The sequence below is a fragment of the Leopardus geoffroyi genome, chromosome C2 (assembly GCF_018350155.1).
Source record: "Leopardus geoffroyi isolate Oge1 chromosome C2, O.geoffroyi_Oge1_pat1.0, whole genome shotgun sequence".
Lineage (NCBI taxonomy): Eukaryota > Metazoa > Chordata > Mammalia > Carnivora > Felidae > Leopardus > Leopardus geoffroyi.
In genome coordinates, this window is record NC_059333.1 from 10,553,292 (window position 1) to 10,572,951 (window position 19,660).

At 50.9% G+C, this 19,660-nt stretch overlaps 1 protein-coding gene across 7 annotated transcripts in view; it reads left to right on the forward strand.

The window, feature by feature from the left end:
• The window catches only part of RUNX1 (RUNX family transcription factor 1), a 260,177-nt gene that overhangs the window by 170,952 nt on the left and 69,565 nt on the right, over nucleotides 1-19,660 (forward strand). The gene's annotated exons all lie outside the window — the stretch shown is intronic.

Genomic DNA, 19,660 nt, shown 5'->3' on the forward strand with positions numbered 1-19,660 from the left:
TTTAATTGAAGAGGAAGGAGAGTTTGTTTTGAAAATCTCATTTTCACGATATAGTAATGAGTAACCTAATGCATACAAGTTATTTTGAATATAATAAAAGTCACGATAAGGGCCTGAACAGCAGTAGATGATTCTTGTATTTAAAAAAAAGATTAAAGTATAACCAATGGACATTTAAACATAAGAGTAATCGTTACTCTTTATAAAGACATTGCAAAATATAAGAAAATCTGTGTTTGACTAGTCAAAAAGGGGAAGGGGTAAAGGTGTGTTGCTTTTGGGGGCAATCATTTTTGCTATCTTAGCCGTCCAGAGCATTTTTAAAATAGCATCCTAGGTTGAGAAAGAAAAAAAAAAAAAAAAAGAGATAACATGATTGAATACATATGTTCATAATACTAACTATGTTAATAATAGGGTAATGCAAAGAAAATTATATCCACTTATGGAAAGCATGAGAGATGCTGTAATGTATAAAAGCATAAAGTCATTAAATGGGTTCACTTGTTATATTAAAAGTCCCCGCCTTTCAGTAAATGGAATTCACATTATGATTCAGAGATGTGTGTTTAGAAAACATCTCGAAGGCTTCAGATGAGTGGCTGGCCGAGTAGGTGAGAAGCCAATAAAACACAAAGGCCCTATCTATTGTCTGGGGCCTGCCTGCCAGCCTCGCTCGCCATCTCACTTCAATTCTTGTGGATGTGCGTTATCAGGAACGGTGGCTGAGTCTCACGGCACTGCATTTCCAGAGAAAGTCCTGTTATCGTAGTGCGCGTCTATGGGGGTCTGCGTGTTGGGTTTGGGTTATAAAAGTGTGGGAAACTTGAACGGATCATGCCGGTGACATTTCCCCACAAGCAGCGCTGTAGTGGCTTTGAGGCAGGATGCAGTTAGTCGGTGCTCATAAAGAATGAGATTTTGAAAGCAGCATGCTTCCTTTTCTGGCATCGAGGGCTGGTCTCTTGTCCCCCATTGGCCATTTCTGTTTTGAGTGGGTGACTAATAGGTGATTGTGTTTACTTGGGGAACAGTGAACTGTTTCCCCAAGGTGTGGATTGTTTGCACTTGGCTGCCTGATTCGTGCCAGAATGCCCTAGAGTTTGCATAAAACCCAGAGAGTGAAATAGCTGGAACCAAGGCCGGGCTGTCTTCTGATAACCTGGAACAAGAAAATCGATTAAAATGCCATAAAGGGACAATATCTGTTTGGAATGGGCTCCGCTTCCCATGCGAGATAATAAGCGATCCAAAATATAGGAGCCCTAATTACACATTTGACCCAATTATGGTTATCCTGTAGATTGTTGGTCTTGAGTTATTTGTGGGCTTGTGTTTTTTTTTTTTTTAGTCAGTACTACAAAACAAAACGGGCTGTCAAAAGGCCCCATTTGACTCTGTGTCCTTATGTCTCTCCATAGTTATAAAATACAACTTGATTTTACTCTCTCGAGTGTAAGTGTCAACATCGAAGCCTGCCAGATCTTTTTTTTTTTTTTTTTTTTTTGTAATTTGCTTCCCATTACGAAGAGAGCAGATGATTCTGCTAATTTTGACAATTAGCCTTAATCTTCCTCACTGAATCTTGTCCTTTAAAAGTGTCATTACGTTTTCTTAGGCGATCTTCAGGCTATTTACTGTTTCATTTTCTGGTTTTGAAAATGTGCCTGAAAACACGTCATTGGCATCAACACACCACAGTGGCCGAGAAGGTCCTGGCTATTGGCTCGTCCAAACATTTCTGTGCCAGTTTCGCATTCTGTCAAACAGCACAGATCCGATGGATTCTCAAAAGGGCTTGGTGCTCAGCTCCAAACGAAGGGTAGAAAAAGAAACTCCCTTTTCTTTTTACCAGCTGCCAGTCCATGCCGATTGGAAAACCTCACAGAAATCGCCAGAGGTTGGACGTGGAAGGGTTTTTCTCTGTTCGACAAAACTGATCTGTCTGGGTGCTGGCTCATATCCAGGATCACACAACGTCTAACCTCAAGTTCAGTGCAACTGGGGAAACCTGCCCTTCCGGCTTTTAAGGCCTTGCTGACAACACTGGCCCCTAAAAAATATTGGTGAAGGCTTCAGCAGTCTGAACCGTCTTTCTTTTTCCCCTTCCCTCCTTTTGCTCCTTGCCAGTTTAAATTCTCGTTCAGGGTATACTTCCCTTTTGGGAGTTTCTCCCTTCGATTTGGTGTCTCCATAGAAATGGACTCTTCCTTTACAATGGAAGAAGAGTTAGCAGCTCCCAGGGGAGGAGAGGTTATGCAGAGCACACAGGTTGTTGTTCAGAACCTTTCACTTAACCACAAGTTCTGGGACCATCCCTCACCTCCGGAAAATTGAAGTTCAGGGTCAAAAGAGGTTCTCTTTGGTGAGGTGAATTAACAGTCGCTTCCGTCAGTTTACATGGGCAGTTGAGGCAGGGATCACTGACATTTGCAGTTACAGGAAAGCATAGCGTGGCTGCAGCTGAGAGACATTTAAGAAATTTTAACAATGAGATCTGTGAGTGCTTCCGTCCCTGTTGGAGTACATAGTCAGTTGGAAAGAAATCGATCAATCAGGGAATACCGGCTTTAGTGAATTCATTTTAGAAAAAAATTTTTTTTTTCAACGTTTATTTATTTTTGGGACAGAGAGAGACAGAGCATGAACGGGGGAGGGGCAGAGAGAGAGGGAGACACAGAATCGGAAACAGGCTCCAGGCTCTGAGCCATCAGCCCAGAGCCTGACGCGGGGCTCGAACTCACGGACCGCGAGATCGTGACCTGGCTGAAGTCGGACGCTTAACCGACTGCGCCACCCAGGCGCCCCAGTGAATTCATTTTAGAACCAAAGAGGAAATCTACCAGACCGTATCATCAACCACATCATAAACGAGGGAAGAGAATCCAGTGTAAATTTCCTTCTAATTTCTAAGAGTGTGATTTTTAATCTTTTGGGAACATCACAGAAAGTTTTGAAAATCCCTTGGAAGCCTTCTCCCAAGGGAAAAAAAATACGCGTATGCGCTTATATGCGGAGTTTCCCCTGCACAGTTTCGTTTTCCAGGACTGCTGAGGCTCATTTGTGGTCACCTTCTGGGGATCCATGGACCGCCCCGGCCCAAGCCAAGAATCTGTGAACTTGAAACTTGCCTTGGAGGGCCAGCCTAGCATGGGGCTACACATAGTAGATAACTGGAATATAAATGAGTGAACAGACAAGGCATTCTTCTTGCACCCTGTGTGTTTTGGTAACACCTGTTTTTATTATAGCCAGGACCTGGTTTGTATAATTAGGAAAACAGATCCCATTCGAACTGCTGGTCCAAACCTTTTGAAGGCCATCAGGCATGCACACGTGCTGTCCCTCGAAAGGGGAAGGGGCCCATGTTGTCAGAGCCTCATCTCAGTGAGTGCCTGGACTCCCCCACACCCCTGCAGTGTGGATCCCATGCTCAGCCCCCATGAGGTCCCCAGTTCTCTCGGCTGTTAGAATGGGGTTTAATTTCTTGGAGGAATTTATGTGTATGTTGACCTCCCTGGCAACTTAAGTCTCCACTTGCAAAACAGTTACCCCTTCCCAATGCTTTTATAAAATGAAATTCCTTCATTATGTTCTTGCTCTGGATGTCTTCCCAGGCAGAATATTTACCCTGTCACTATCTGAGTTATTGCGTATTTATGTAATGTTTGTTACGTAAGGCACTTCCATTCTTAAGTTATTTTACATTATTTGGAGAACAGTATGAGGAGGTTGCGTTCACATGAATGAAAGACTGCGGTTGACGCGAAAGGAAGGCACCTTTAGGAGAGGATAAACTGTCCTGATATCCTGAACGAAAAGAGAGGCATCTTTATGGAGAAAGAAATGGTCTGAATGATTCACAGTATTATCATAGGACCCAAGTCATTCTCCCTTGCATCACAGAGTCCTCTAAGAGGGGTAGGAAAAATTTATCTGACAGCCCCAGAGTTGTTCCATGGGTAACATTCAAGATAATAAGCTGGTAATCAGATCTCCTGGAGAAAATATAAAAAAAGACACGAGGTGTATTCAAATCAACTCTCCCATTCTCCCCTTTTTTTCTCAGTTGCTATTGATTTACATTTAAAAATTATATATTACATATATTTATATTCATACTTAGTATATGTATGTTTAGTATATATATATTGAATATGTGTATGAGCATATATATACATGTACACACACTGAAATCTGCTCTCAGACTTCACTGTGGGCAAATATGGATTTAAAAAAAAAAAAAAAAAAAGACTTAACTTCTGATACACCAAGCCCTGCAAAGCCCTAGCAAATAATTCCTTTAGACGACGGGTCGAAAGCTCGTGTCCATGATCTGATGTAGAATCCATCTTTTCTTTTTTTTAATTTTTTTAAGTCTACTTATTTATTTTGAGAAAGAGCACGAGCAGGGGAGGGGCAGAGAGAGAGGGAGAGACAGCGCGTCAGCGCAGAGCCCGATGCGGGGCTCCGACTCACGACCTGTGAGATCACGACCTGAGCCGAAGCCAAGAGTCGGACACTTACCCCGCTGAGCCACCCAGGCACCCCTGGAATTCATCTTTAGAGATCAGCTTTCTCATTCTGTTTCACATTTGCCAATAAAAGGGGCAGCAACACTTTCTTAAAGCCGGTTGCTCCCTTCCTTCCCCCGCCCTCCCATCAGCACCCCCACCACTATCACCACTGGTGGTCCTTGTCCCGTTAAGACGTGGCAGGGACCAAGGAGAAAAGCCCTCTTGGAAACTGCTTATGCCTGAAGCATAGAGTTTCAGAATTCATCTCTTCGTGGTTTTCTTGCTGGTGTTACAAAGTGCCAGACGTTGCTGATAGGGTCAGACGGTTTTTTGAAATTGAAGTGAATGGCCTGAGCAATATTTCAGAGCTGGTGGGCAGACGCTACACTTCACCCGCCCTCCACCCCTTCCGTGCCAGCCATCTTGCGTTCGGCCAAGGCAGTTCTTTTTGGTGGGGACAGGGGACTCTCAATCAGCAAGCGCCTCCGAGACAAATAATGGTTGAATGATTTTTAGAGCTTCCTGTTTCAGCGGCAAGCATTATAGACATAAACAGCGGTCCGGCCAACGGCCGCGACGCTGCTCTGGTTCTAATAAATCAGTTTTGTATTTTCTTTCTGTGCCGGTTGGCGAGGGGCAAGAGAGGGTGGAGAAGATTGGTGAGGGAAGAGCATGTTCTGTGTTACTATTTTCTTTTGAAAAAGAAAAATTACTTGTCGGAAAAGAGAGAGAATATACTGTCTGACTGTTTGCCTTCTGTTGATGATTATAAAACGAGTTCGGATCACTCGGGGGGTGTTTATAAACAGTCACGTCCTGTCAGTATGAAGAGGTTATGTGTTTTTGAAGGATCTGTTGGGCTTTCAGCCAGTGCGTGTGTGTGTGTGCGTGCGTGTGCCCATGTAGCCCCACCGAAAAGCCTTCTTGGACCAAATTATCTTTGGGACTACGTGCATGCTAAAGGATGCGATTACCAAAAATTAATAAGTGAGCAGCGTAGATTGAATGAGTTGCCTGTGGATACTTCCAAATGTGCCGACCCACTGTCGGGGCGTGGGGGACATATCGCGGCTCTTCAAGATTTGTATTTTTGTAGGGGCACCTGTCGGTGGCTCAGTCGGTGGAGGTCACGATCTCACGGCTCTTGAGTTGAGCCCTGCATCGGGCTCACTGCTGACGGTGCAGAGCCTGCTTCAGATCTTCTGTCCCCTCTCTTTCTGCCCCTTCCCCACTTGCGCTCTCTCTCGAAAATAAAGAAACCAAAAAAAAGAAAAACATTTTCATATACACACATTAGTTGGACTTCAGGCAACGCCTGGCCCCCATCACCACAGCAGTTCTGATGCGAGTCCCTCGCTCGGCAGAGGTACGTTCGCTCTGTGTTCCGAACGGAGCTCCCCGTGGCGCGCGCTTTGCCCCGCGCTCATCTGGGACTCGAGCGTGTCCCCAGCCTCTGTCGGGCACAGATGCCACGCAGGAGCTCCACGTGTTGTCGGAGAACTTCCTCTAGTGAGGGTTTCCGGGGGTCGAGGACCCGTAAGTCACGAAGTGGTCCCCACATCCTTCTTGGAGAGGCTCTTGGCCTTTCTCAGCTGCTGGAGCCAGAACGGGTGTCTTGCGATGTCCTTGGTGTGGAAGCGTGCGTCTAGAAGCTACTTAAACTGTGTGCTTCTCAAAGAAGATGGAAGTAAATTTCCTGTTGATTTTTCAACTGAGATGAATCCCTGCTTTTACCTCGAGATTTCAGACCGTCATTAAGGATGTGTGGGTGGCGTCAGCCGTAGACTGTTCCACCTCCCGCAGCCTCCTGACCCAAGGAAACTCCTGGGTCTGGTTAATGGGAGTGCTGGCGGGCATTCTCAGGGTGCTGTGTGGCCCTAACTGAGTCACCTTATGCAAACAAAGGAGACTTTCCTTGGCTCGCTCGAAGGCACTGCACAGGAGTATGGGCGTTTGAGCTCAGCTGGTGATCTGTGTGCTTATCAGATCTCGGCAGACGAGGCGACGAGGGATGGGCCTGTTGGGAGGTGGAAACATTCCAGCTCGCTCAAGGCACTGGTTTTGGGTCTTTACGGTTGTTTTTCCTTCATTCTACTTGAAACTATTGTGTGGAGTACAGTCAGTATCTATTTACTTTTAATGTTTTTGATTCTTTAATGTTTATTTATTTTTGAGAGAGAGAGACAGAGAGTGAGCAGGGAAGGGGCAGAGAGAGAGAGAGAGGGAGACACAGAATCCGAGGCAGGCTCCAGGCTCTGAGCCGTCAGCGCCGAGCCCGACGTGGGGCTTGAACCTGCAAGCCGTGAGATCATGACCTGAGCCGAAGTCGGATGCTTAGCCGCCTGAGCCACCTAGGCGCCCTATTTATTTGTAATTAATGAGAAGCCGATCTAAACTCATGCCATGATACGGCTCTGGCTGCCCCTTTGAGTGGTGTATCTCCAGTGCCTACGCTGCTGGGTCTTTCCAGGTGCTCTGTCTTCGTCATGCCTTTGGAAACCTCAGGGCAGGCCACAGTCAGTATTTTATCCGTCTTTCTGCTTATCCATTTTGACGATGGGCTCACTCAGTCATTCCCAGCTGGGGTGGTTTTGACCCCCGTGGGACACTCGGTAGCATCTGGAGACATTTTTGGCTGTCGCCACTGGCACGGGGATGTGCTGGTAACCTCTAGTGGGTGGAAGCCAGGAATGGGGCCCCACACCCTGCGGTGCACAGGCTAACCCACCACCCCATCCCCCACCCCCCCCCCACACACACACTGGCAATGGAGTCACGCGTCTGAAACGTCAGTAGTGCTGAGACCGAGAACGCTCGTCCAGCATCACACTCATTCACGAGAAGTGGCAAAATGTCTCCCTTACCCCCCTACCCCCAACACTTTCTGCCTCTCCCCAAAATACATGACAAACTTACATTCAAAAGCTCACAGAGAATAAAAAAAATAAAATCAGGAAACATCACTGAATAGTAAAGTCTTATTTTAAAAATGAAAACCTACAGGTGTTCTAGATGCATACATCGGCCCCATCTCCGAACATGAACGTCCCCGGGCAGCAGGGGGACGTGTGGAGGCCAGGAGTGGCTGCGTGTGGGGCCACATGGCAGGAGAAGCTCTTCCTGGAAGAGTCCCCATACTGCAGCCGGTCCCTCAGGAGTGTCCCACGGGTGTAGGGACTGGGAAACAGTGAAAGTACCCTGCTGGCTTCTCAGTGCTCAGCACCCCCACCCGCACAGTGCTGCAGTCCGGGACCACAGATCCACCACTCTGGGAACATGAATCGGTGTGAACGGCCAGTGTCCCCTTGAACTAAAAAGTGCTGAAAGCAAAGTCCTGGCATGCATCACTGACAGACACCAGAAAGGGCTTGGTCTGCACACCTTGGGAAAGAAAAACAAACAAACAAACGAACAAACGGAGGAGACACGTAAAGCAGCAGAGAAGGGGCCCAATCTGCTGGCCGTCTCTGAGATGGCCCTGGGTTCCCAGGTACCACAGACAGACAGGTGGGTCTCTTCCAGAACTTTCTCCCACCTGCCCCATCATTAGTTCTGCTCTCACTTGTTTCCCATCCTGAGATTCAGGGAAAGATGATTTGAAAAACATCTGAAGGGGTTCTTAACTGCATCAAGGTCGCGTCGGCTGCAGGCTGAATTTCTCAAAGAAATTTTGCTGGGAGTGCTTTCCCTGGTTTCCGTTGGCTTGCTTTAGCCCTGCGTGGAAACCCCCACTCTTACCTTTCCTGCCCCACGGACGCTCCCCTTTAGGCTCCCCCCAGTTAAGCAACCATCCCCCAGATTCAGCGTGGAGATCTGTGGCATGTCAAATAATTAGAGATAGCTGGCTACCGAAATGGGAGTTCACGGGCAGCATCTGCGCTGGGGGCCGTGCCGAGCCCATGTGCTTGGAGTGAAGGTCGCCGGGGAAAGAGCTCAAGAACAGCTGTGGCATGCACGGGGACACTGCGGGGGTAACTGAGACCCAAGCACCACGAAAAAGACGGGAGGATGTGCCTGGGGCTCCCAAGAGGTGGACCCCCAAGAATTTTCAAAAACCTAAAAGATCTGAGCCTGCTCTAGAAAAGCACCGTGTGGTATCCTCAGTGCCTGGCACAGAGCGGAGTCTCATTAAACGTCTTCCGGCGAGTGACGGATCCCGGACTCTTCGGGAAGTACAGCCTCGTGGTTAGTGCACGGACTTTTCTGGATTCTCGGCTGAGGAAGGTGTCTCACCCTCAATACTATCAACATCTAGGGCTGAGTTTTCATTATTGTGCGGCTGCCCTGTGTGTTGTCGGATGGTTAGCAGTATCCCTGGCCTCGCCCCAGTAGCCGGTAGCAGCTCCCTTCCCAACTGTGACAGCCACAAATGTTTGCACGTGTCACCAAGTGCCACTGGGGGCGGGGGTGGGAGGGGAGGGGATCGCCCCGGGTGCAGAACGCTGGCACGGAGCTGTGCATCCGTGGGCAAGTCACTTGACCTTTCTGAGCCTGATTCTGGCTCTGTCCTTGGGAGCGGGGGTGGGTGCAGGGAGGATGTCCTGACACAAGGGACCCATGACAGGAGTCACTGCCTCGCATGGTAGATGTGCTTCAGTGACAGGAACTCTGCAGAGCAGATGATGGAAACTCTGTGAGCTCGTAGCAAACGACAGCCACGGGGACCTGCTGTTTTGTTTATCCACGTGGACGAGTTTTCCAGGAGGGACATCAACCCTTCCCCTTGCTCGCCGGCCGCGTGGAGGTCTCGGGTCGCGAAAGAGTTATACGCAGCGGGCCCTGAGATCTCAGAGGAGCGGTGGCGGAGGCGGAATTAAATATGCGCTGTAATTTGAGGCACGTTTTTCATGGGAAAAGACGTTCTCCCAACTTAGCCATTCCAAGTCTTTTGTGCAAACATTAATGGCATGCAAATATTTAGGATTCATACATGCCCCTTTAATTCCCCACCGCATTTTAACAATAAACACTGCATTTTCACGATGAAGCAGAATAATCCCTTTGTCCTGTCGCTGGGCTCCACCGGCTGGCACCCAGGAGCGTCACATTCTTCCTGCACGGTAATTGCTGACTCCACCCAAGTTTGGGGAGTTTTATAGTAGTACCACGGCGGCTTGCCTTGGACTTGGACCGTACTGAAGGACATGCTGGCTGTTCCGCTGGGAGCCATTTTAAGGTTGTATCACAGCATTTTTAGAAACTGCAAGCGAACGTTCGTGCACTTTCTTTTGGCCATCCATAAATGGAGAATTAATTAATCTGGCTATTGCTTGGCAAAGTATCTTACTACATACTGTCGCCTCACGTTCTGCATTACACGGGCTCTGCGTTACACCGAAGCCATTGCTTCCCAGTCAGTGTGCCTCTGATTTACAGGGGCAACCTAGAACCCACACGTCTGTTCGCCGTGATTCTGTGGGTCCACGGGAGGTAGCGCGGCATGGTCCGAGGCCTGCGGGGCTCGCTAAGATATGCTGGCCTCAGTCTCCCCATCTGTACAGTGGGCGTGGCTGTGCCTCTCACGCACGCCTCGAAGGGTGTCCGGATGATGGGAACAAGATGATGTGGGTGTGGCAGGACTCAGGAAGAAGAGATCCCGCTTCCCCGGGCGTGTCCTTCCCTCTGCCGTGAGAAGCACGGAGAGAGCAGGTCAGCACGTGAGTCCCTGCATCAGACACTTAGGAAGGAGGCTGTTTTCCACTCTTGCTTCTGGATGCGAGGAATTCCTTTATCCTGCTAAGAACCTCATAAAACGAGAGTGCCTGAGACACAGCGGGAGTTTCACAAACATTCATAAGTAAATACAATAACAGTAGTATAATCGTTCCAGACATTGGCTGGATTTTTTGACATGGGGTGGACCTGGTGTTCTCGGTTTTAACTGGTAAGTCTCGCACAGGCTTCGGACATTTCCAGTGCGGGAAGTAGAGGGTCCGTTGCTTTTTTCTGAGACTTCGCCCCCACGCCCGGAGGTCCTTTGATGAGGGCACTTCGTTCATTCCCTCATTCATCCATTCATCCATTCATCGGATATGCATTGTGCACCTACTGTGTTCCAGGCACTGGGTCCCCACTGGAGATACAAAGATCAGCCAAAGAGAAGCCACAGCCTTTGGGAGCTAGCGAGGGGCCAGCAGTCAAGCAGATGAGCAGTCGCGCAGAACCTAGTGAAGTTTGTCTTCCTGGACAAACTGCCGTCTCCGTTGAGACATTTCAGGATGTCAGGTGAAGGCACCAAGAAGAGTGTCCGGGCAGAGAAAACAGGGCGGGGAAGAACGCCTGCCCGTGGAGGAGCCAGAAGATGCTCCAGTGGCCATCTGGGGAGGGCTTTGGAGGAGGATGAGACCCAGAGAGCGGCTCAAGGCCTGGACCTCCATCCACACTGGGACTTGGGCCTGGTCCCAGGGAAAGGGAGAACCGCCCACATGCTTTTAGGCAGGGACTTGACATCAGCAGATACAAAGTGCAGAAAGATAGGCAGCTTGCCGATGTAGAAAGGGAAAGGAGGCTTGGGGCCTTCGAGACCGCAAACCGCCATTTCTGCCCGCAGGCAGCCTCGGACGTGTGCATACCCAGTTTGTAGATATCCTATTTGGTGAATGTCGTTGTCCCCAGAGTCCGCTCCTGCCGGGCCCTGCCTGCCACACCCCCAGTCCTGCCTGGAGCTTCTCCCTTCTTTCAGCCGCCACACCACCTGCCTTCCCGGAAGCAGCCGCTGTGGGGTCTGAAAGGCTGGAGGCAGAATGGAGGACCCCAGCGCTGCCTTCCCTTCTAAATGTCCACTCCTGGGTCTCTGCTGAAGCATCGTGAGGGGTTGGGCTGTATCCTTGAGGCAGCCGGCCATCGCACTATCAGAGTCAGGGCTAGGACGAGGCTACTTTGATCACCTGCCCACTATGTAAGCCTCTGGCTCGATTTCCCCTGGGGGACTTGGGTCACCAACCAGAGGGCTCCCCCGGCCGCAGTTCAGGGTCTTGGAAGTGTTTGGGCTAAAAGGATTAAAACTTGATTCCTCCACCAAGATGCCCAGGAACCGTGACACCAAAAGAAAAGGGAAGATCGTGGAGGGACCGTGAAATCCGGGGAAAGGAATGCAAAGTCACATGAGTGTCGTGGCGCCTTGGGGTTGGGTAAATATTCTCCAGGAAGAAGAAGGCTTGCCCATCCATGCCCCTGGTCAGGCCGAGCTCACACCGGTGCCACGAAAAAGGAAAGCCACGCCTTCAAAGTGAAATCGGACGCCATAAAGAACCGGCTGTCAGATTGAAAGTTTATGGGATAATTCACTGATCCAGTGATCAAACCTTTTTTTATTGCCTCGGAACAAGACACAAAGATGAATAAAATGCTGCCCCTGTCCTCGACTTCCAGAGGAGATTTCCAGAGAAAATGCTCTGCACGTTTCTGTACGTAAAACAATGCTTTTTTTCAAACAATCTGTCACTCCCTACCCCCCCGCCCCAAATGCTGTTTTTTATGGAAAACTGAGTTCTGTGTTCGAAGTCCATGTCAGGAGACTTTGGGGGGGGGGGCGCCAGCAGCATGGGCCCCCCGTCTGCATTCTGCCCATGTGGATGCAGGTACCCTTACCTTAGATCAACACATCTGCAAACACACAGGGCCCTTTGCCTGCATGGGGATACACACAGACATCTTCATTTCAGTTCAATTTAGAGAAAGTAGGAAATTCTGAAATTCTGTGCGACTTGAAGGATTTGTACCCTATCCAGAAATCCTCATGTAAATCATTTGACAGCTCCCCTGTCAAAAATAGTGGTGTTTAGATGAGGAAATGGATGAGAGCAAAAGCATGAACTCTGGCTGTTCGGCTGTTCCAGTGGAAAAAGTAAGAAATGGAAATTAAAAATGCTTTGTGTGTAGGGGGCGCCTGGGTGGCTCAGCTGGTTGAGCGTCTGACTGTTGATTATGGCTCAGGTCATGATTTCATGGTTTGTGAGATCGAGCCCCACACTGGGATGGGCGGAGAGCCTGCTTGGGATTCTCTCTCTCTCTCTCTCTCTCTCTCTCCCCCAACTTGCATGCATGCTCGCTCTCTCTCTCTCTCTCTTAAAATAAATAAATAAGCATCTTCTAAAAATGCTTAATGTGTGGCACCTGGGTGGCCAAGTCGGTTGAGCATTAGACTCTTGATTTTGGTTCAGGTCATGATCACGTGGTCATGAGATGGAACCCCGCATCCGGCAGGGTGTGGAACCTGCTTGGGATACTCTCTTTCCCTCTCTCTCTGCCCCACTTCCCCCACTCGCTCGCTCGCTCTCTCTCAAAAAAAAAAAAAAAAAAAAGTGCTTTGTGAAAAATACCCCCAGTTCAGATTTCCCCTGGAATCTGAGGGTGCATTAATTTTAATACTTAGTTATCCTTGATGAAAAGTAGACCCGGCACAATCTCTACAGTGAAAGGAGAACTCTTCCTGCAACATTTCAGAATCTGCTGGGATTTCCAGAATTTGCAAAGAGCAAAACCTGAGCCTTCACGGGCTTTTCTTGCTTTTCTAAAGCTGCATTTTTTTTCCTTCGTTTGACTGTTCTTTACTTGTGCTCTTAAGTGTTTAAAGTTCGTGAGCACAGCCGGTTTTCCCGCAGAGATGCCCACGCAAGTGAAAGATGTCATGACGGTGTGTCCCCACAGCCCCCTGCCCCTTCCGGCCCCCACGGCCGACGGCCCTCTGTGCGGACAGCCTTCCCTTGCGTGACAAAGGGCAAGTTTCACATCCCAGCGAAACTGCCCAAAAAGGAGAAGATGAGTCTCAGGTCCAAACCTACCCCAAGGAGAGTGACAGAAACACAGCCCAGCGGCCGAGGAGCCAATGCAGGCAGATGGGCTATACCCACGAACCAAACCCAGGGAGGGACAGTCACAACGGGACAGGACTGAGAGAGCTGCCCCTGACACCGTTGGCATAGGAGGACACTGCTGTGATGTGACAGGGCCCCAGCTTCTGCGTCTGCTATTCCGCTCGTGGGCGAGGAACGATTTCGAGCGGCCTTTACGCCCTGTCTTCCCCTCCCCGCCCTCGGCCCCTTGGGGAGCAGTCCTGAGGTTTGACTACTTCTCAGATGCGGTGAGGAATCGGAGTCTGTGCTGGGGCCACAAGGAACTGCAGCGTCCAGCTGCGGCTCTATTAGACCACAGGTGGCTGTCAGAGGTCAGCAGCCCGAGGCCTGGAAACGTGGGGCCGCCTGAAAGCGTCGGGGAAGACTCACCCGTGACCTTCTTCCCGACTAAATAAAGCAGTTAGTGTTTTGTCCTGGCACTCAGATGCACACTCTGGCCTCGAGGGGGGCGACACATGGTCGCCGGGGAGCATTTGGCCCAGCTGGTTTGTAAGGCGGATCAGCCAGCCACAGTTGTGCCTCACAAAGACCGCCAGCTGGCGGGGCAGGAGTGAACTTGACATTCCAGTTGAACGTGCAGTTTTCCTGACGTGTCCGCGGGGCTCGGGCCGCTGTCCTGTCTGCTGCCCTCTGTGCTCTGCCTCTGTTTGCTGGGACTCCTAGGGAAAACAGGTGGAGCTTCAAGGGTGCCCCCTGCCCGGCACCCACCTCCCCCATCAGACCTCGACGTGCCTCGTCACCAGCTCCTCCTCCCCGGATCGCCCACACCTCCGTCTTCGTGGAGTCACCTTGCTCACGTCTTTAACGATAATTAAACTAGTATGTGCTGATTCGTTACTTCATTGAACTTGCATAATGAGACGATGAGATGGAAAGACTGGTGTCGCCCCCGTTTCACGGATGACAAAGCTGAGGCCCCAGAGAGGTTAAGTGACTTGCTCAAGGTCAGGCGTGTGGTCAAGCATGTGGCAGAGATACGGAAACGGGCATTTCTGGCTTCAGGGCCCACACTCTGTGTGTGCCCTCGTCCACCAGATTATATACTCAGTGCCTTATCTTTTGCAGCTTTTAAATTTTTTTTTTCAATGTTTATTCACTTTTTGGGGGACAGAGAGAGACAGAGCATGAACGGGGGAGGGGCAGAGAGAGAGGGAGACACAGAATCGGAAACAGGCTCCAGGCTCTGAGCCATCAGCCCAGAGCCCGACGCGGGGCTCGAACTCACGGACCGCGAGATCGTGACCTGGCTGAAGTCGGATGCCCAACCGACTGCGCCACCCAGGCGCCCCTGCAGCTTTTGAGCATAAGGCGACCCTTCTGTCCCCTGTCGTGTAGCTCCTGCCTCCTCATTCGGCGTTTGCGCTTCTAAACGGGTTCCTCCTGGAACCCGACCACTGGCCAGAGCTGAGGCTGCCGTTTGAGTTAGGTCCCTGTGAGCTGGAGAAGGAAGGTCTCTGTGCGCCCCTTGGGCACTCGCTCCACCGGGGACCCCCACACGGGACGCCTGCAAGCCTGCCGCTTGCCCCCTCGGGAGCCGAGAGCAGCGCACCTCGGGGCGCCAAGGCCTCTGCTCGTCTCCTGGCACCAAAGCCAGGGATGCAGGGAAACTTCGAGCCTCTCCGGGCCACACGAGTGAATGAATCAGCTCTCTCTACGGCAGCACCGTCCTCCCAGGCCCGCACTCGATCCTGCAGAGCCGCTTTCGGGGATGGTGGTGATTTAGCCGGTCCGTTCTCCTTTGCTCTCCTCTGCCTTACCAGTCTGGCTACAGTCTGCTGAGAAAAACACTTCAGCCCCTTTCGCTCTCCACACCCACGCACTTCAAATACCAGGCCCATAGGTCATTGTAATGAGGGAATTCGGCTAACAGCGCGTGTGCTCTTGGGGGGGGGGGGGTGCGGGGGGGGGGGCAGCTACCACCACTGCAGGTGCCGGCCAAGAAGGGCCGGGAGGTGGTGAAGGGCAGCGCGTGGGGGGTCCCGAGGCTCCGAACGGCAGTCACGGGTGCCCACTGGCCGACTCTCGCCAGTGATCAAGCTCGGTGCCAGGTCTGATCGGAAGAACACAAGGAAGTCGAAGGCAGAGTTTTCCCAGAGTGGAAAAATGTCACACACGCCTGCGAACAAAGTGTCATCACTCATTACCTCCGTCTATGAGGTCATGAGCAGATGTCCTGGTGCTCAAAGGCGTAAACAAGAGCCCATTGTGAGGGGACCAAGCGGAATATCCCCACCGTCGTGAACAGCACGTTCCTGGGGCCAGAACGCCCCAGCTCGTGGCTCTTGCTGGACAGTCAGTCACATTTCTTGTGACTGCACATAAAACGATGGGTGTAAATAAAATGATAGAGTTAGAATTATGGGCAACAATTTCACAAGTATTCACCTTGGTTGGATTTCATTCCTGATTAAGCAGGCCAGTCTGTGGTTGCCCGGTGTGTGTCGGGGGGGGGGGGGGGGGGTGGCATTAAATGCTCGGCTGCCAGGAGCCCAAATTCAGCCCCGTAAGAAGCTGCTTCTGAACTCTCACCCAGGCTCACGGTTAGCTGTCGAGCACAGTGTGGGTATAGTGAAGTCACGGGGGCCACATTCGCTTTCTTTTTAAAAATTTTTTTTTTCAACGTTTATTCATTTTTGGGACAGAGAGAGACAGAGCATGAACGGGGGAGGTGCAGAGAGAGAGGGAGACACAGAATCGGAAACAGGCTCCAGGCTCCGAGCCATCAGCCCAGAGCCCGACGCGGGGCTCGAACTCACGGACCGCGAGATCGTGACCTGGCTGAAGTCGGACGCTTAACCGACTGCGCCACCCAGGCGCCCCTACATTCGCTTTCTGGGGCAATGGTGGAGCATGGGAAGTATGCCAGGAGTCTGGATCCCCAGTGCTGCTGTCACTGAGTTTGCAAATCGGGTTTTGGGATTTCCTGACGACAACGTGAAGAACAGTGGGTGTAAAGCTGAGAGATCTGGGTTCTGCGGTGTATACAGGCTGTGTGACTTGGGGCAAGTTACGGAATTTCCCCGAGCCTTCGCTTTGCTACCTGTTGGCGAGGGACAATAAAATCTCTCTTGTTTACTTCATGAGACCATTCCGAGGACCCAATGCAATAGTGTAGAGGAAAATGCGTGAAAGGTTGCAAGTTCTACACAAATCTGAAAATGCCAATATTATAAAAACTAATTCTTTGTCGTCATTTAGGAAATCAAGATTAGGATGATCGTATGGGGCACCTGGGGGGCTAAGCCGGTTGAGCGTCCAACTTCTTGATTTCAGCTCAGGTGGTGATCTCACCGTTCGTGACATCAAGCCCCACATCAGGCTCTGCGCTGACAGTGCGGAGCCTGCTTGGGATTCTCTCTCCCTCTCTCTCTACCCCTCCCCCACTCGTAGGCACGTGTGTTCCCCGTCCCCACCCCACCCCCGCCGCCCTCCAAAATGAATAAACATTAAAAAAAAGGGATAGGATGATTCACTAGGGCTACCAAGGGAGTGGGACCATTTCAGAGGGTAAAATATACAGGTGCCTGTAGAGAACTTGTTAGTCATAATGTCAAGACCGGAACTCTGACGACATTCGGTGTTTGAACTAGCTTGTATAATGTTCCCTAAAAACTCATGTTCACGGGGAACCTCAGAAGGCAACCTTACTTAGATATAGGGGTTTTGCAGATGTAATCAAGTAAGGTGAGGACGTCTCGGGCGAGGGTGGGCCCTAACTCCAATGACTGGTGTCCTTATAAGGAGAAGTGCATTTGGAGACAGAAGCCACACGGGAACAAAGGCCATGTGACAGCAGAGGCAGAAGCTGAATGATGAACTTGGACACCAAGGAAAGCCCAGGCTTGCCTGCAAGCACCAGAAGCAGGGACAAGGAAGGAAGGATTCTGCCCCAGAGCCTTCAGAGAGAGCACGGCCCTGCCGACACCTTGATATTGGATTTCTGGCCTCTAGAACTATGAGACAATAAATTTCAGTTGTTTTAAGCCCCCCCCCCCCCCCCACCGCCACACCGTCGGTTTGTGGAAATTTGTTAACAGCAGCTCTAGAAAAGTAATACAGTATTTTCACAGACTCTGAAATGCTGACGCTACAGGCGATGGGGGAGGCGCACGGGGGCACAGCTATATGTAGGCACACACACGCACGTGAACATGGGCGCCGGGAGGGCTGCGTCCTCAGAAGATACCGTGAGTTGAAAGTGACCTTGTGGGTATCCCATGACCCCCGGGCTCCCTGTTTTGCAGATCAGGAGACTGAGATCCAGAGAGGTCACATCGTTTGTTACATGAACTCGTATCTAAGCCTCTGGAAGGAAGAGCAGCCCGGCCCCTCATGCGCCCAGACCTGCTGGGTCCCCGGGGCCATGTCATTACTCACTGCTTGTGTCCTCAAGGTCTTTTTTTTTTTTTTTAATCCATTTGAATCCCCCTCTACCCTGAAGCCACCTGCTGCCACCTCATCCTTTGCCACTTTCCTCTGAGAAAGGCACGGTGGTCTTGGACCACCATCCCTGTCCTTGGGCTCTCACAGCCACAAACCCGTTCAGTCCCCATCAAAGTCGAAGACCGCTTTCGGAGGCAGATGTGGGGAGGCTGCCTGCAACACGAGCCCGACTTTGAAGCCAGGAACATAGAAGCGGGGCAGGGGGTGGGGGGCGGGATGGGCAAAGCAAGGAAGCCTTGACAGGCTGGCCAGGGGGCTGGAGGAAGACAGACCCCAGAGTGGAAATCCCGTGGTCGTGAGTCCAGCTGGGGGAGAGAAGAGTGAGCAAGAAATAATGCGGGGGGACTGGGGGGCTCATCGGGGAGAAGGTCCTAATAGCTAGTGTGGGATCCAGTCTTAATACGGTCCATACCTCTTGTAGGGTCTTTTTTTTTTTTTAATGTTTATTTATTTTTGAGAGAGACAGAGTATGAGCAGGGGAGGGGCAGAGAGAGAGGGGACACAGAACTCGAAGCAGGCTCCAGGCTCTGAGCTGTCAGCACAGAGCCCGACGTGGGGCTCGAACTCATGGACCGGGAGATCAAGACCTGAACTGAAGTCAGGCGCTTAACCGATTGAGCCACCCAGGCGCCTCCCCACTTTGTGGGTTCTTGACAAAAGGTGGATGGCCGTAGGGCTCAGAAGACCACGTGGACGGGCCACCTGGGCCACAGTTGCCTTTGCTCCATTGACCAAGATGGGCAGTTGAACTGGGTGCTGCCTCCACATCGCCGTGCCCTCCTCGCCAGGCCTGACCAGCAGCCCCTCCTGCACGCGCCCCTACCTCAGCGAGATGCCAAGGGGAGAAGTGATCTGGGGTATCGCCTGGCCACATTTCAACGATGTCCTAAAGATGGCAAATCCCTAAAGCCCAAAAGGGATCCTCTCTGGGTTCCAGGAGAGAAGAGCAGCTGATGGGAAGATAAATTTGTGGGCCGGGCCTCCTGGGCTCCTCCAGTGCTCTAGGCCCCTCAGCACCCCTCCCTAGAGAGCAGCCTGGCCTGTCAGCCATGACTGTGGTTGCAAAGCCAGGCCGGACGAAGCCGGTTTCAGCATCCAGTGGTTACTTGTCATTGTTCCTCTTATCACAGGCTTCACTGTAGACAGAATGCAGATCCTTGGGGATTGTTCACTGGGGACTTTTCATGATTAAGAATCACTGGCTTGATGGGGCACCTGGGTGGCGCAGTCGGTTAAGCGTCCGACTTCAGCCAGGTCACGATCTCGCGGTCCATGAGTTCGAGCCCCGCGTCGGGCTCTGGGCTGATGGCTCAGAGCCTGGAGCCTGTTTCCGATTCTGTGTCTCCCTCTCTCTCTGCCCCTCCCCCGTTCATGCTCTGTCTCTCTCTGTCCCAAAAATAAATAAATGTTGAAAAAAAAATTAAAAAAAAAAAAAAGAATCACTGGCTTGCTGTGGCCAAAGATTACGCAGTAGACCCTCGGACAACATGGGTTGAACCATGCAGGTTCATGTACATGCAGATTTTTTTGATAAATACAGTACAGGACTGTAAACATATTTTCTCTTCCTTACAATTTTCTTAATATTTTCTTTTCGGGGCACGGGGGTGGCCTAGTCGGTTAAGCGTCTGACTTCAGCTCAGGTCATGATCTCACGGTTCGTGGGTTCGAGCCCCACATCAAGCTCTCTGCTGTCAGCACGGAGCCCGCTTCAGATCCTCTGTTCCCCCCTCTCTCCGCCCCTCCCCGCTCCCCTGTGTTCTCTCTCCCTCTCAAAAATAAACAAACATTAATAAGAAGAATAATAATAATATTTCCTCTTCTCTAGCTTCCTTTATGATAAGA